The sequence below is a fragment of the Chiloscyllium punctatum genome, chromosome 36, assembly GCF_047496795.1.
Source record: "Chiloscyllium punctatum isolate Juve2018m chromosome 36, sChiPun1.3, whole genome shotgun sequence".
Classification (NCBI taxonomy): Eukaryota; Metazoa; Chordata; class Chondrichthyes; order Orectolobiformes; family Hemiscylliidae; genus Chiloscyllium; species Chiloscyllium punctatum.
Window position 1 is genome coordinate 58,246,532 of NC_092774.1, and position 11,382 is coordinate 58,257,913.

The window sequence follows — 11,382 nt, forward strand, 5'->3', positions numbered from 1 at the left end:
CAAATCTTCGAGTATCTGAGCTGAATATGTCACTAAACACGGGCCCAATTTACACAATTGAGGAGAAGTGCTTGTGGAGATTTGAGTTGTTTCCCAACGGTCTGCTCTGAACTGAATCCTAACACCTCTTCTCTGAAATGGGAATGAACTGGTGAAGTTGAAACAATTCGAATTCGAATCCCTACAGTGTGGAAACAGGCCCTCCTGCTCAACAAGTCCTTATCAACACTCCGAAGAGTAACCCATCCAGACCCGACATTTACTTCTGACTGATGCCCCCAACCTACCGACCTCTGGGCACTATGGGGCAGTTTAGCATGGTCAGTCCACCTAACCTGCACATCTTTCGACTGTGGAAGGAAACCAGAGCACCGCAGGAAACCCACGCAGACACGGGGAGATTGAACAAACTCCACACAAACAAGCCGCACAAGGGTAGGATCGAATTCAGGTACCGTTATGAGACAGCAGTGTTAACCACTGAGCCGCAAAGCCACATTATTTGCGGTCGTATTCATTCCCTGCAATAATTCCCCACTCCGGTTCAGACGTGAATGACAGGACGATCAGCATTTCGAAAGCAGCATCACCACACAGACACAGTTCCCATGATGAGGACACATATCACCGATTGGGAATCATCTCGGAGAGATACAAGGGACAGAGAGTCACATGGAAATGATGGACTGAACGGCTTCAGGCTGCGGCGGAATGACGTCACACGTTAATGCCGTCCCTCTCCCTGTCTCTGGGACAGAGCGGCTGAGGGAGAAACAATGGCTCATTTACAACTTCATCTCCGACAGTTGGGGCTCAGATGTTCACTGCTGCCCGTTCGCAGCAAAGAAACAGACGCCAGTGTTAGAAAAGTCTTTCTGCAGGATTGCTGTGTGAAGACGAATTCTGAACACCGAGCAAGCTGCACACAAATGTACTCATATGAATATACCTGAGGGAACAGTTTCCGGTGTCCATTTCTCTCTGTCCCACCAGCACAGCATCTTTCTGTCTCTTTGATTACAGACCATTGTAATGTAGTTAAAACTTGCCCATTTCCTACGCATTAGTGTAACTGACGTCTCCCATCCAAAGTGATTGTGAGAGAGCAGGAGAGCGAATGAGCTCTGCCATCCCCAGAACAATTTGCAAGTAGAAACAAAATGGTTTAATTATCCGCCAGTGGAGATAGTCCAGTTACTGGGAACGGGACAAAGAGCAGCGTCCTGGGCGCAGGGAGATGGAATGAGAAGCAAATTTGAGGAATCTCTTTGCTGCTTGCGATTCTTGGAGCAAATCAAACGTATTTCACATTGAGCAAGTCTCAGCTGCTTCAGGGAAGGGCACTTGGAGCGTCCGGGGTCAGGGCCGCTCGCGCCGGGCTCGAGCTCTGGCTCGTTGGTCTAGCGGTATGATTCTCGCTTCGGGCCCCCCGGTGGGTGGACTTGTGAGAGATCCCGGGTTCAAATCCCGGACGAGCCCTCGTTTCTTACGTTGCCTTGTGCAGAAACACCGGCGCAATTTTCTCAAAAAGCCCACTTATGACTGCCTGAAGGAGGGATGGGGTCGAGCTCCTATTACAGCGAAACACTTGCTCAAAGTGAAAACAAGCATTGTACATAGTTCGCCCGCGCAGTCCGACTCTGAATGAATCCTCCAGCTGCATTATTGCTCAATTGTGAGAGAGAAATTTCAGGAAGCGGGGAAGTGAAGTGATTGCAGACAGCGCTGAACAGGTTGACGTTAATGGTGCCGTGTATGAGGATTGTCAGCAATGAAGGTAGATTGGAAAGATGGAACAGTTCTCCTTGGAGAACAGTAGGTTGAAAGCTGGCCTGATTGACGATTTTCAAGTCATGAGGGTCTAGACACAGGAATAATGTCGTGCAAATGCTCCCACGCCTGAAAGGATCGACAACGATTCAGCAGAGTTTTAAAATCACGAGGAAAAGAAGTAAAAGTGACATTAGGAAGAACGTTTTCGTCCAGGGAGTGATCAGGGTCAGTAGGTGACGCAAACTTCAAACAATTATGGTCCTGAACCCATAGGACAGACGGATGGGAGTGGAAGACAAGAAGAAAGAGAGACATAGAGTGAGCGAGAAAAGGGAGAAAAGTCATTAAAACAGAAGTTAAGGAAAAACATAGAGAGACTGAGGAAGGGATACAATTCCAGTGGGTCCCAGCTTTCTCTGTGGTTTCATACACTCCCTCTCATCCATGAGAGACAGGCCCTGCTCCGAGAATCTACGTCAGTCTGGCTGGTTCAGGGACGGTGTGGGGATGATGGACGGTGGTTAATCGATCAAAACTGACACTGAGACTCTAACAGTAACCACACTCTTTCACACACACAAACACACACTCACACACACACCCACACACACACAAATCCTTTGATACTCACCTCCTGCTCCATCCACATGGCAAGGGGAACTATGGCTGACAGGACCTGCTTTAAATACCTTCAGGTCTATGAATTAAAGACCCTTCTGTGCACAATGTTCAGCTCTTCTACCGAGAGTATACCTCCCCCAGGATGGAGCATTACAAGTTGTGAGTTGAGAGGAAGCGGGGGTGGTGTGAGAGAAAGCAGCAACTCAATAGTTTAGTCCAAACTATCTGTCTGTCTGTTCCTCTCCTTCTTCCCCCACCTCCTCACCTCACACACAGATTACAGACTTAAAATCCACACAGAGACAAGGCTGCTGTTTCAAACCACCAGCAGCGACAACACACTTTCATTTAGTCAACAAAACACAGGCTTCTGCACCCAAAGGACTCAAATTTATTTCACACGGAAATAAGGATTTTCACACAGCTGAACACAACATTGTCTGAGTAGATCTCTGGACATGTTTGTACAAGTCAGTGATTCTGTGTCTCACTCTAACCGTATTGCGCTTCCATCTCTGTGTTAATGTCTGTTTTTCTGTGTTGATATGACTATCTCTGCAAGCAATGGGACACAGATTATGTCGGAGGGAAGTTTGAGTGTGTCTGTCTGTGTATGAATGACAAACTGTCTGCAGTGGCACACATCGTCCCGGAAGCGTGTGTCTGAAAGTTTCTTTATAGCTGTCTGTGAATCTGATTTTGTGCCTGTGAGTGTTGGTGTGTGCCCAGTTCTGCCTGCAATGGGACAATCTTTGATTCATCACTTTTATAATTCATTCTTTCAAAGTCAGAGTTTCTCTCTCTCTGAGAAGTACAGTAACACAATGCCGCCTTCTGCTGGCCTAACCATGTGACCTCACAAGCGCCACATTTCTCTGTTCCACTGCATCTGTTTCCTGGTCCTCCTGCGGCGGGGGAGAGGGGGTGGAGATCCATCAGAATTTTACTGAGAACAGCAGCAGCAGCAGCACACAGCTGCCTGAGTCAGGTGTGAACTCAGAAGGTGGGATGACTGAGTAAATCCTTTCCCAGAAAAGCAGCAGGTAACAGCTTCTTACCAGTGTGCATTCGTTGGGGTTTCAGAAGGTTTTTTTGAATGGACAAATCGTTTCCCACACACAGAGAGGGGAATAGCCTCTCCCCAGTGTGAACGGACTCATGTATCAGCATTTCATGTCTGTGTTTAAAGCTTTTTTCTCAATGTGAGCATTTCAAAGGTCTCTCAGTGTTTACCAGTTGGTGTGCCTAGAGGCTGATAACAGAGAATGCCTTGTTACACTCGGGGCAGGGGAATGGCCTCTCCCCAGTGTGATCTCACTGGTGCATCAGCAGGTAGGATGAGCCACTGAATCTCTTCCCACACTCAGGGCAGATGAATAGCCTCTCCCCACTGAGTGCATTCTTGTTTCTCAAGGACGGGTGATTGATTGAATCCCTTCCCACAAACAGTAGGTGAATGACTTATCTCCAGTGTGACTGCATCAATGAATTTCCAGCATGTATAGACATTTGTATCCCTTCCCACAGTTTGTACATTTCCATGGTTTCTGTGGTGTAGATCATGTCTCTCCATATTGGATGATCAGCTGATTCCTCACTTAGACACAGGACAGGGTTCATAGACTGAAAGAATCCCTACAGTCCACAAGTCCACACCAACCCTCTGGGGATAAAGACATCCAGACCTATTCTCCTACCCCATTACTGAACATTTACCTTTGACTAATACACCTAACCTACACATCTCTGAAAACAATGTGCAATTGTACATGGTCCATTCACCTAACCTGCCCATCTTTGAATTAGAGAAGAAACCGGAGTACCCAGATGGAGCTGACGCAGACCCAGGGAGAATGTGCAAACTCCACAGATACAGTCGGCTGAGGCTGGGATTGAGCCACTGTGGCGATACAATCTCTCCCTGCTGTGAATGGTGGGATGTTATTCAATCTGTGGGACTGGTGCAGGACTTGTCCATTTGTCACTGGGTACACTGATGTTTGCAAACTTTTCCCACAGACAAACATTGAACATCCAATGGTTTTCAAATCCTGATGAAATGACTCACTCTAAGATCCTGTTAAAATATTTGCTTGGAATTCTCACTGATAAATGTGTCTCTGTCATTCTCTGTAAAACAAACTGAAATCAGCAAAAATAGAGATTGAAAAATCGTGCTGTTTAAGATACGAAAGTGAGTTAAGATCATAAAAACCTTATAGTGTAGATGCAGGCCGTTTGAATCCACACCCATCCTCTGAAGAACATCCCACACAGACCCACCCCATATCCCCGCATTCCCCATGGCTTACCTAACCAGCCTGCATATCCCTGCATATTATGGGCAATTTAGCCTGGCCAACCCACCTAACCCATATATCTTTGAATTGTGGGAGGAAACAGGAGCACCGAGAGGAAACCACACAGACATATGAAGAAATTGCAAACTCCACGCAGTCACCCGAGTCTGGAATCAAACTCAGGTCCCCAGAGATGAGAGGCAGCCGTGCTAACCATTGGGTCACCATGGAGTTCTTTGAATCCAGCAATTTTCGTGAAAGTCACTCAAATACTGACCGTGAAACATTACCGGACTGTCATGAAAAATTCAACTAGCTGACAAATGTCCTTCAGGGAAAGGGCGCTTTCTGGCTCTCTACAAGACTCAGACATCAATGAGAGTAGAGATAGTGAGAGCAGTGGGATACTTACAGACAGTTTCCTCCATCTCCATCACAGGAATAACTGACAGATCCTCACTTCAAGAAGATCAAGATCAGAGTGAATGAAGAAGCATCACCTATAAACTCCACTCTCAGACACATACTGTCCTCCTGTCAATACATGTTTTTGTTTCTTTCGAGAGAGAATTGCAGTTCACTGACCTTCAAGAACCAGCCGCTCCGAAGCCTCTCCTTCTCAGTGCAGGAGAGACAAATGTTCCTCTTGGTTTGAGATTGCTGTGGGGAAATTCTTCCACTCTAACCCCGTGTAAAAGAATTTCCCAAAGTTCAGTACTAACTCGAATACAAACATTTCCCGGCAGTTTGTTCCGAAACCCATCCAGTCCCTCCCTCCAGCTCTGTCTCTCACTTTTCAACTACACCAGCTCAGACGCCTGCACTGCGCATGCTCCATAAACAACTCGGCGATGCCTTTTGTTCACTCTGATTGGCTCGGGGTCCCGCCAATTCCAGAATGTCGTCACGACCTGCCCCACTTTCTATTGGGCAGGACATGCGGTCAGTCACACAAGAGCTGAAGCATAAAAGAGATATGTGATAATCTCTGAGCCGGCATGTGTTTATTGTCCATCCCTCGTTGTCTGGAGGGCGGTGAGGAGTCAACCACAATGGAGTCACATGTAAGCCTAACCGGAGAAAGGTGACCCCCCATGGTATCTTACAATAATTGACAGTCCAGATTTTTAATGACTTAACGGAACGCCCCCATCTGGCCTAGTGAGATTTGAACACCTCTCACAGAACATTAACCAGGGTTAGCAGGACTGGACCAGTTACATTGAGACAAAACCACTGTCTCCTGAGACAGGAATTTCCAGCTTTGGTCAACAAGATGACACAATGTTTCAGGGAAACCAGAAGTATCTATTCAGAATTGCCATCATGAACTCACAGGAATAACTTCTGTAAAACTCCCTCACAGGATTTTAGGGAGAAGATTTACATATGAAAAGAAGAATCATAATCCATAAGTCCGTGTGTGAGTAAGAATAATACTTATTGTTACGTCATGGAGATCAAACCCTGTTAATTAAACTAACCGCCCAGAAAAACTCATCTTGCCTCATAATCTGTTAAAATGTGAGTGACAGAATTCCTAAATTCCACTAGTTAAAGGAAATATTTTTCTAACTCTAATCGTGAACACTAAACAAAACCTATTCACAAATCCAACACTCGTTTCTTTTATTACTTACTAACTGACCCCAACTCGACACGACTTAATATGCTATTCTAATAACATATTTATGAAATGTTACGTTAACCTAATCTCAAGGCTACACAGTCTCCTCTTCATTGATGTTTTCACCTTTCTAGCTGCTGATCTTCCTGGGTGCTCTTCTTTTTACTGTATGTTTCACGTGAACGGGTACCTTTGATGGAGAGTGTTTTCAATTTCTCTGAGAGCAAGGTATTAGATCGGCAGTTGCTCTCCCACTAATTTTCAAAATGCCGGGTTTATATCCCCCATAGGGCACATTAAATTCTTATTTGATTGAGTTCCAGGGATCAAAACAATAAAATTCAAAATCTCATTGTCTTCTCGTATTCTGGGCATAGCTTAAATTAATTGAATTTGAATTGTTGTCAAAACATCAAACAGAACACAGGTATCCATTTAACAGCCAATTGCTACATTTGAAACAGCCCGACTTTTGCTCGCAGCTGTGGCTGTACTTTAAGTTGAGAAAAGCACTCTCTATCTTAAACTGACAATACATGCTTTCGACTTTATAACATTGCATTGATCGTTTGTCCTGGACGAACACGAAGACTCCAACACCATGATGCAACCATGTAAATGTGGAGACTACGGGAAGAGATTGTAGTTCTCCTGTCTAGCTGGAAATTGATTGATACAGTCACACTGGAAATAAGCTTTTTGCCTGCTCTACATGTGGAAAGGGATTCACAGTGTAATCCAGCTACCAGAAAAAAATGCTTTTCACACTGAGGAGATACCGTTTAGCTGAACCTCCTGTGGAAAGTGTTTCACACAGTCAGTCAACCTCACTATGCACCAACAAGTTCACACTGGGGACAGGCTGTTTATGTGCCCTGTATGTGGGAAGGAATTTGCCGGACATCAAACTTGTTGCGACATCAGCGAGTTGACACTGGAGATAAATTATTTACTTGCTCAGAGTTTGCAAAGGGATTCGGATAGTCCCACAACCTGCTGATACATCAACACATTCATTCTGGTGACAGTGTGTAAAAGAATTCACTTCTGCCGACACATCAATGAGTTCACACTAGGGAGCGATCATTCACTTGCTCCGAGTGTAATACAAACTGCATTCAGTTTTCTCAGCTCTTCAGTGCAGTTACAACATTGGCATCTACCCAACAATCTGGAAATTTGCCAGATTGCCTGTGCACAAAGTCGCAGTACACATCCAACTTCGGATTAATCGTCCTATCAGTATACTCTCGATTATCGATAAAGCTATGTAACATATCGAATAACATCCTCTCAGCTATGAGCTGCTGAGTGACCAGTTTGGGTACCACCAGGCTCACTCAGGTACTGACCTCATTCTAGCCTTTGTTTAAAACATGGACAAAAAAGCTTAATCCTCGAGGTGAGATGAGATTGACAGCCCTTGACCTCAAGGCTGCATTCGACCCGGTGTGGCATCAAGGTGCTTTGATTAGATTCCAGGATGTAATTTACTACTGCGTACGTTATTCTCTATATAAATCACAACGATCGTCTGGATTAGGTTCCAGTCTGTAATTCATTTCCGAGTATGTTATTCTATATAGAAACTTTCCCGAACACCTCAATTAGATTATAGCCTGTATTGCACACTCAGTTTTCTGTTATACTGGATGTAATCATCCTGATTCCCTCGATCAAATTGCCATCTGTCGCTCACTTCTGATTGTGTTATTCTGCCAGTTAACAAACCCCATCTCTTGATTAGATTCCAGTCTATAAAACCCTTCCTTGAATCTAGCTACCTTTCAGAAAATGTCCATGTTTATTTATTTTGAACTTTTTTTCAGCGACCAATGTATAATCGCTCTGTCTAATGCAAAATCACGTCTTGCATGGCATATATTTTACCCAACATGGCATGCGAATGTGATCGCACCCCATTTTTCATGCAGGAGTCCCACGAGCACGCGCAATGCGCGCTTACAGGCACATGGGCTGGAGTTTGTAACATGCTCACTGATGATCCGGAAGCCAGAAGGGAGAATGATGTCAATTTCTGTCCAACACTGACAGTGATGGTTCCGAGAAACTCCTCTCACAGATAAGATTAGATTACCTACAGTGTGGAAACAGGCTATTCAGCCCAACACCATCCCTCCGAAGAGCAACCCACCCAGACCAATTCCCCTACATTTACCCCTGGCTAATCCACCTCACACTATGGGCAATTTAGCATGGCCAATTCACCTAACCTGCACAGTTTTGGATTGTGGGAGGAAACCGGAGCACCCGGAGAAAACCCACGCAGACACGGGGAGAATGTGCAAACTCCACACAGACTGTTGCCCGAGGCGGGAACCACCGCCCGAGCCACCGTGCCGCCCTAATGGGCGGGGGGCATTTCCAGGCTTTTCCTCGAGTAATGTTTGAATGTTTGATTGGAGTCATGTGGTGAGTCTTTCTGACCTCTGTCTCATTCACATAATAATTTTGGTGTTTGCAGTTTACTGCGACTGTTAAGCTGCACTCCTCAATCTTACTCATACATGGGACCTGAACGTCTTTAGCATCTATTTGCTATACCTAATTATGCTATTCTGAGTTCCAGACTTCAGACCATTGGAGTTGGATCTAGAGTGTGGTGCTGGAAAAGCATAGCAGGTCAGGCAGCATCCGAGGAGCAGGAGAATCGATGTTTTGGGCAAAACCCCTTCATCAGGAAACCCTGGGTTCGATGTCAGTTTGAATGAGAATGTTGGGCATTTCCTGAGCTCCTTGAGTTCAGAGGTTTAGAGCTGGAGAAGATGATAGAGATAGCGAGGGACAAGACTAGGAGCAAAGATTAACATTTTATAATGGATCTGCTGCATCACCAGGAACCTGTGTGCGTCAGCAGGCATAGCAATCATAGATTAAATGAACTTGGTGTGAGGAAGGCGAGAAGCAGCCGTGATCTGGAACGAAAGGAGGTCACTGGACCTGAAATGTTGACTGTACTGTCTGTCCATTGATGGTACCAGACCTACTGAGGTTCTCCAGCAATTTTTGTTTTTGTTTCTGTTTCTGATTTCCAGCATCCACAGTTATTTGTTTCTTGTTTAGCGATTTGGATGACCTCAGATTTATGGGGAGTAGTATGTTTCAGGCCTTCAGGTGTGTGACAGAAGAATCAAACTCAAGAGGTGACAAAGGCATAGTGTAATTTTCAGAAGCAGATGAAATGAGGTGGGGCAGGGTCAGAAATTATTCCTGAGATTTGAAGAGGTGATCCCAATGAAAGTGTGGACATGCAGCTGGTACCTCATCTGAATGGTAAAGCATTTACCAAGCTTTCAAGCGGCTACTTCAGCCTCACACATTTGGCATGAGGATAGATGGAAGTGGTGCTGGAGAGTGGTGTTTGCAGTGTGATCAGGACATAATGGATTTGAACTTCTCATTATTTAATTGTGCAAGAGTTCCAAGTATTTAGAATTGGGTGTTGGGCAGCTGAAGGCAGTTCGGTAAGGTGTAAAAGGCCGGGGCGGGGTGGTGGGGGGAGGGGTGGTGCGGTTGGGCTGGCGGGGTGGTGGGCGGGGGGTGTCAAAGCTTCAATAGAAATCCAGCAGAACTGAGAACAGACAACACCTAGCTCTGTGGGAACAGGGAGACCAACAGAGGACAGAGAAATCAGGACCTGAAATCCAAGTTGACACCAAATTACCATGTTATCAGTGCTTTGATTTTCAACCTTCCACCAACCTTCCATCATTACCGAACTTCCCATTTGATTTGAATGTCACGTACCCTCAATATTCAGGATCCAATCCTTGTCATCCTAAAACCACGTCTCTGTAAGGAGTCTCAGATCACACTTATTTTCTTCAGTCAATTCGTTCACTTTTCTTACAGTGCAGCACACATTCAGACACAGCTTTTAGTTTCAATTTTTGTGATCATTACAATCCAGCTTTGATTGGTGGGACATTTATTCCCCTTGTCCCTTTCTATTGTTCTCTGACATGCACTTTCCACATTACTACATTGCTCACCTGTCTTGGTTTGGAATTGCCCATCATGTCCAGGGATGTGCAGGTTAGATAGGTTAGCCATGGGAAATGCAGAGTTATCCTTTCATCGTAATAGAAGCACGAGTCGGCTATTTGGCCTGTCGAGCCTGCTCCACTATTCATTCAGATGATGGCTGATCTATCCATCATCTCAGCTCCTACTACCTGCATTATTCCATTTACTCTTAATTCCCCTCCATGCAATATCCCATCCAACTGTGTCTTGAATATAATTAATGAAGCTGCCTCATCTGCTCCCTTGGGTAGAGGATTCCACAGAGTCACACGAATGACAACATGGAAAGAGACCCTTCAGTCCAATTCATCCATGTTGACCAGTTATCCTAAACAGTCTAGTCCCATTTGCTAGCACCTGGCCCATATCCCCGAAGCCCTTCCTTTCCATATACCCATCCAGATGCCTTTTAAGTGCCGTAATTATACAAGGCTCCACGACTTCCTCAAGCAGCTAATTCCATACCTGCACCATGCTCCGCGTTAAAACGTTGTCCCTTAAGTCTCTTTTATTTCTTTCCCCTCTCACCGTTAATGTATGCCATATAGTTCTAGACTCCCTGAATTCAGGGAAAAGATCTTGTCTGTTTATCCTATCAATGCCCCTCATGATTTTATAAACCACAATCAGGTCACCCCATAGCCTCCGATGTTCTCGGGATAACAGCCCCAATTTATTCAGCTTCTCCCGATAGCTCAAATCTTCCAACCCTGGCAACATCCTTGTAAATCTTTTCTAGCAAGACATTTTCAGCCCGTATCCTATCAATGCTAATTTTGCAAACCTCCATAAAGTCACCCCTCAGCCTCCGACGCTCCAGAGAAAACAGCCCCAGCCTGTTCAATGTCAACGATATTTCACTCTGAACAAGACTCAGCTGGTTCACGAGGTAGAGTGGGGCCGCAGAGGCAACTGCTGTGAGGCTTGTTGCTCTCAGGCTATGATTCTTGTTTTGGGTTTCTTTCGACGCAGACGTATGAGAGATTCGAGGCTCAAATCCTGGACCAGCCCGCG

At 45.3% G+C, this 11,382-nt stretch overlaps 1 non-coding gene across 1 annotated transcript; it reads left to right on the plus strand.

Moving 5' to 3' along the window:
* Window positions 1-1,389: 1,389 nt before the first annotated feature.
* trnap-cgg (transfer RNA proline (anticodon CGG)) lies at window positions 1,390-1,479 on the plus strand. Its single transcript is given in 2 exon segments — window positions 1,390-1,425; window positions 1,444-1,479. It is a non-coding gene; the product is annotated as a tRNA-Pro (tRNA).
* The last annotated feature ends 9,903 nt before the right edge of the window (window positions 1,480-11,382 follow it).